The 5,000-nt window shown below is 43.0% G+C and overlaps 13 non-coding genes across 13 annotated transcripts; all 13 read right to left on the bottom strand.

The window, feature by feature from the left end:
* Positions 1 to 409: 409 nt before the first annotated feature.
* LOC145885322 (5S ribosomal RNA) lies at positions 410 to 528 on the bottom strand. Its single transcript, XR_014396903.1, has one exon. It is a non-coding gene; the product is annotated as a 5S ribosomal RNA (ribosomal RNA).
* A 139-nt stretch (positions 529 to 667) lies between these two features.
* Positions 668 to 786, bottom strand: LOC145882595 (5S ribosomal RNA). The gene has a single exon (XR_014394163.1). It is a non-coding gene; the product is annotated as a 5S ribosomal RNA (ribosomal RNA).
* A 139-nt stretch (positions 787 to 925) lies between these two features.
* LOC145885614 (5S ribosomal RNA) lies at positions 926 to 1,044 on the bottom strand. Its single transcript, XR_014397197.1, has one exon. It is a non-coding gene; the product is annotated as a 5S ribosomal RNA (ribosomal RNA).
* Positions 1,045 to 1,453: 409 nt separating this feature from the next.
* Positions 1,454 to 1,572, bottom strand: LOC145886650 (5S ribosomal RNA). Its single transcript, XR_014398235.1, has one exon. It is a non-coding gene; the product is annotated as a 5S ribosomal RNA (ribosomal RNA).
* A 139-nt stretch (positions 1,573 to 1,711) lies between these two features.
* LOC145854459 (5S ribosomal RNA) lies at positions 1,712 to 1,830 on the bottom strand. The gene has a single exon (XR_014375344.1). It is a non-coding gene; the product is annotated as a 5S ribosomal RNA (ribosomal RNA).
* Positions 1,831 to 2,239: 409 nt separating this feature from the next.
* Positions 2,240 to 2,358, bottom strand: LOC145886649 (5S ribosomal RNA). Its single transcript, XR_014398234.1, has one exon. It is a non-coding gene; the product is annotated as a 5S ribosomal RNA (ribosomal RNA).
* Positions 2,359 to 2,497: 139 nt separating this feature from the next.
* On the bottom strand, positions 2,498 to 2,616 carry LOC145854457 (5S ribosomal RNA). Its single transcript, XR_014375342.1, has one exon. It is a non-coding gene; the product is annotated as a 5S ribosomal RNA (ribosomal RNA).
* Positions 2,617 to 3,025: 409 nt separating this feature from the next.
* On the bottom strand, positions 3,026 to 3,144 carry LOC145854456 (5S ribosomal RNA). The gene has a single exon (XR_014375341.1). It is a non-coding gene; the product is annotated as a 5S ribosomal RNA (ribosomal RNA).
* Positions 3,145 to 3,553: 409 nt separating this feature from the next.
* On the bottom strand, positions 3,554 to 3,672 carry LOC145882062 (5S ribosomal RNA). The gene has a single exon (XR_014393629.1). It is a non-coding gene; the product is annotated as a 5S ribosomal RNA (ribosomal RNA).
* A 139-nt stretch (positions 3,673 to 3,811) lies between these two features.
* Positions 3,812 to 3,930, bottom strand: LOC145884610 (5S ribosomal RNA). Its single transcript, XR_014396188.1, has one exon. It is a non-coding gene; the product is annotated as a 5S ribosomal RNA (ribosomal RNA).
* A 409-nt stretch (positions 3,931 to 4,339) lies between these two features.
* On the bottom strand, positions 4,340 to 4,458 carry LOC145885321 (5S ribosomal RNA). Its single transcript, XR_014396902.1, has one exon. It is a non-coding gene; the product is annotated as a 5S ribosomal RNA (ribosomal RNA).
* A 139-nt stretch (positions 4,459 to 4,597) lies between these two features.
* LOC145882594 (5S ribosomal RNA) lies at positions 4,598 to 4,716 on the bottom strand. The gene has a single exon (XR_014394162.1). It is a non-coding gene; the product is annotated as a 5S ribosomal RNA (ribosomal RNA).
* Positions 4,717 to 4,855: 139 nt separating this feature from the next.
* Positions 4,856 to 4,974, bottom strand: LOC145885613 (5S ribosomal RNA). The gene has a single exon (XR_014397196.1). It is a non-coding gene; the product is annotated as a 5S ribosomal RNA (ribosomal RNA).
* Between the last annotated feature and the right edge of the window lie 26 nt (positions 4,975 to 5,000).

The following is a 5,000-nucleotide window of genomic DNA, read 5'->3' as shown; positions in this document are numbered from 1 at the left end:
GAGAAACAATCTCTTGCTACAACATATATAGTCAAAGTGAGTGTGATAAACAGACATTGCATTTTCACCAATTAGATAAGCAGCTTGAACTTTGTGTCACTGAAAAAGTAAAAGAAATTACAAACACCGTTCCCATCACTTTTTAGCACAGGTAGTTGGATAAAATACAAACTTTATTTCCTTTCATCATTTGAACAGGGCAAAGGAGCATAAAGCACACACAAGCTGCATTCAGCAACAATATTCTTGTTTGTCTTATAAATACAAGGCAGATGCTAATTGAAAACACAAGGAAATTTGATCCTATTAAAAAGGCAGGAAGCTGCATTTAGTCAATTCATCATTAAATGCTTACTACAAGGCAGTGTTGCTGATGAAATAGTGCAACAGCACACCCTCGTGGACAAAATGCTTACAGCACCTGGTATTCCCAGGCGGTCTCCCATCCAAGTACTAACCAGGCCCGACCCTGCTTAGCTTCCAAGATCAGACGAGATCGGGCGTACACAGGCTGGTATGGCCGTAAGCGAGAAACAATCTCTTGCTACAACATATATAGTCAAAGTGAGTCTGATAAAACAGAGATTTAGTCAATTCATCATTAAATGCTTACTACAAGGCAGTGTTGCTGATGAAATAGTGCAGGGGCACACCCTCGTGGACAAAATGCTTACAGCACCTGGTATTCCCAGGCGGTCTCCCATCCAAGTACTAACCAGGCCCGACCCTGCTTCGCTTCCGAGATCAGACGAGATCGGGCGTACCCAGGCTGGTATGGCCGTAAGCGAGAAACAATCTCTTGCTACAACATATATAGTCAAAGTGAGTCTGATAAAACAGACATTTAGTCAATTCATCATTAAATGCTTAATACAAGGCAGTGTTGCTGATGAAATAGTGCAAGAGCACCCCCTCGTGGACAAAATGCTTAAGGCACCTGGTATTCCCAGGCGGTCTCCCATCCAAGTACTAACCAGGCCCGACCCTGCTTAGCTTCCGAGATCAGACGAGATCGGGCGTACCCAGGCTGGTATGGCCGTAAGCGAGAAACAATCTCTTGCTACAACATATATAGTCAAAATGAGTCTGATAAACAGACATTGCATTTTCACCAATTAGATAAGCAGCTTGAACTTTGTGTCACTGAAAAAGTAGAAGAAATTATAAACACTGTTCCCATCACTTTTTAGCACAGGTAGTTGGATAAAATACAAACTTTATTTCCTTTCATCATTTGAACAGGGCAAAGGAGCACAAAGCACACACAAGCTGCATTCAGCAACAATATTCTTGTTTGTCTTATAAATACAAGGCAGATGCTAATTGAAAACACAAGGAAATTTGATCCTATTAAAAAGGCAGGAAGCTGCATTTAGTCAATTCATCATTAAATGCTTACTACAAGGCAGTGTTGCTGATGAAATAGTGCAGGGGCACACCCTCGTGGACAAAATGCTTACAGCACCTGGTATTCCCAGGCGGTCTCCCATCCAAGTACTAACCAGGCCCGACCCTGCTTCGCTTCCGAGATCAGACAAGATCGGGCGTACCCAGGCTGGTATGGCCGTAAGCGAGAAACAATCTCTTGCTACAACATATATAGTCAAAGTGAGTCTGATAAAACAGACATTTAGTCAATTCATCATTAAATGCTTAATACAAGGCAGTGTTGCTGATGAAATAGTGCAAGAGCACCCCCTCGTGGACAAAATGCTTACAGCACCTGGTATTCCCAGGCGGTCTCCCATCCAAGTACTAACCAGGCCCGACCCTGCTTAGCTTCCGAGATCAGACGAGATCGGGCGTACCCAGGCTGGTATGGCCGTAAGCGAGAAACAATCTCTTGCTACAACATATATAGTCAAAATGAGTCTGATAAACAGACATTGCATTTTCACCAATTAGATAAGCAGCTTGAACTTTGTGTCACTGAAAAAGTAGAAGAAATTATAAACACTGTTCCCATCACTTTTTAGCACAGGTAGTTGGATAAAATACAAACTTTATTTCCTTTCATCATTTGAACAGGGCAAAGGAGCACAAAGCACACACAAGCTGCATTCAGCAACAATATTCTTGTTTGTCTTATAAATACAAGGCAGATGCTAATTGAAAACACAAGGAAATTTGATCCTATTAAAAAGGCAGGAAGCTGCATTTAGTCAATTCATCATTAAATGCTTACTACAAGGCAGTGTTGCTGATGAAATAGTGCAGGGGCACACCCTCGTGGACAAAATGCTTACAGCACCTGGTATTCCCAGGCGGTCTCCCATCCAAGTACTAACCAGGCCCGACCCTGCTTCGCTTCCGAGATCAGACAAGATCGGGCGTACCCAGGCTGGTATGGCCGTAAGCGAGAAACAATCTCTTGCTACAACATATATAGTCAAAGTGAGTCTGATAAAACAGACATTTAGTCAATTCATCATTAAATGCTTAATACAAGGCAGTGTTGCTGATGAAATAGTGCAAGAGCACCCCCTCGTGGACAAAATGCTTACAGCACCTGGTATTCCCAGGCGGTCTCCCATCCAAGTACTAACCAGGCCCGACCCTGCTTAGCTTCCGAGATCAGACGAGATCGGGCGTACCCAGGCTGGTATGGCCGTAAGCGAGAAACAATCTCTTGCTACAACATATATAGTCAAAGTGAGTGTGATAAACAGACATTGCATTTTCACCAATTAGATAAGCAGCTTGAACTTTGTGTCACTGAAAAAGTAGAAGAAATTACAAACACTGTTCCCATCACTTTTTAGCACAGGTAGTTGGATAAAATACAAACTTTATTTCCTTTCATCATTTGAACAGGGCAAAGGAGCACAAAGCACACACAAGCTGCATTCAGCAACAATATTCTTGTTTGTCTTATAAATACAAGGCAGATGCTAATTGAAAACACAAGGAAATTTGATCCTATTAAAAAGGCAGGAAGCTGCATTTAGTCAATTCATCATTAAATGCTTACTACAAGGCAGTGTTGCTGATGAAATAGTGCAGGGGCACACCCTCGTGGACAAAATGCTTACAGCACCTGGTATTCCCAGGCGGTCTCCCATCCAAGTACTAACCAGGCCCGACCCTGCTTAGCTTCCGAGATCAGACGAGATCGGGCGTACCCAGGCTGGTATGGCCGTAAGCGAGAAACAATCTCTTGCTACAACATATATAGTCAAAGTGAGTGTGATAAACAGACATTGCATTTTCACCAATTAGATAAGCAGCTTGAACTTTGTGTCACTGAAAAAGTAAAAGAAATTACAAACACCGTTCCCATCACTTTTTAGCACAGGTAGTTGGATAAAATACAAACTTTATTTCCTTTCATCATTTGAACAGGGCAAAGGAGAATTAAGCACACACAAGCTGCATTCAGCAACAATATTCTTGTTTGTCTTATAAATACAAGGCAGATGCTAATTGAAAACACAAGGAAATTTGATCCTATTAAAAAGGCAGGAAGCTGCATTTAGTCAATTTATCATTAAATGCTTACTACAAGGCAGTGTTGCTGATGAAATAGTGCAACAGCACACCCTCGTGGACAAAATGCTTACAGCACCTGGTATTCCCAGGCGGTCTCCCATCCAAGTACTAACCAGGCCCCACCCTGCTTAGCTTCCGAGATCAGACGAGATCGGGCGTACACAGGCTGGTATGGCCGTAAGCGAGAAACAATCTCTTGCTACAACATATATAGTCAAAGTGAGTCTGATAAAACAGACATTTAGTCAATTCATCATTAAATGCTTACTACAAGGCAGTGTTGCTGATGAAATAGTGCAAGAGCACACCCTCGTGGCCAAAATGCTTACAGCACCTGGTATTCCCAGGCGGTCTCCCATCGAAGTACTAACCAGGCCCGACCCTGCTTAGCTTCCGAGATCAGACGAGATCGGGCGTACACAGGCTGGTATGGCCGTAAACGAGAAACAATCTCTTGCTACAACATATATAGTCAAAGTGAGTGTGATAAACAGACATTGCATTTTCACCAATTAGATAAGCAGCTTGAACTTTGTGTCACTGAAAAAGTAAAAGAAATTACAAACACCGTTCCCATCACTTTTTAGCACAGGTAGTTGGATAAAATACAAACTTTATTTCCTTTCATCATTTGAACAGGGCAAAGGAGCATAAAGCACACACAAGCTGCATTCAGCAACAATATTCTTGTTTGTCTTATAAATACAAGGCAGATGCTAATTGAAAACACAAGGAAATTTGATCCTATTAAAAAGGCAGGAAGCTGCATTTAGTCAATTCATCATTAAATGCTTACTACAAGGCAGTGTTGCTGATGAAATAGTGCAACAGCACACCCTCGTGGACAAAATGCTTACAGCACCTGGTATTCCCAGGCGGTCTCCCATCCAAGTACTAACCAGGCCCGACCCTGCTTAGCTTCCAAGATCAGACGAGATCGGGCGTACACAGGCTGGTATGGCCGTAAGCGAGAAACAATCTCTTGCTACAACATATATAGTCAAAGTGAGTCTGATAAAACAGAGATTTAGTCAATTCATCATTAAATGCTTACTACAAGGCAGTGTTGCTGATGAAATAGTGCAGGGGCACACCCTCGTGGACAAAATGCTTACAGCACCTGGTATTCCCAGGCGGTCTCCCATCCAAGTACTAACCAGGCCCGACCCTGCTTCGCTTCCGAGATCAGACGAGATCGGGCGTACCCAGGCTGGTATGGCCGTAAGCGAGAAACAATCTCTTGCTACAACATATATAGTCAAAGTGAGTCTGATAAAACAGACATTTAGTCAATTCATCATTAAATGCTTAATACAAGGCAGTGTTGCTGATGAAATTGTGCAAGAGCACCCCCTCGTGGACAAAATGCTTAAGGCACCTGGTATTCCCAGGCGGTCTCCCATCCAAGTACTAACCAGGCCCGACCCTGCTTAGCTTCCGAGATCAGACGAGATCGGGCGTACCCAGGCTGGTATGGCCGTAAGCGAGAAACAATCTCTTGCTACAACATA

This window comes from Salmo salar, chromosome 08 (genome assembly GCF_965601325.2).
Source record: "Salmo salar chromosome 08, fSalSal1, whole genome shotgun sequence".
NCBI lineage: Eukaryota > Metazoa > Chordata > Actinopteri > Salmoniformes > Salmonidae > Salmo > Salmo salar.
This window is presented reverse-complemented; position numbering and strand designations above follow the sequence as displayed.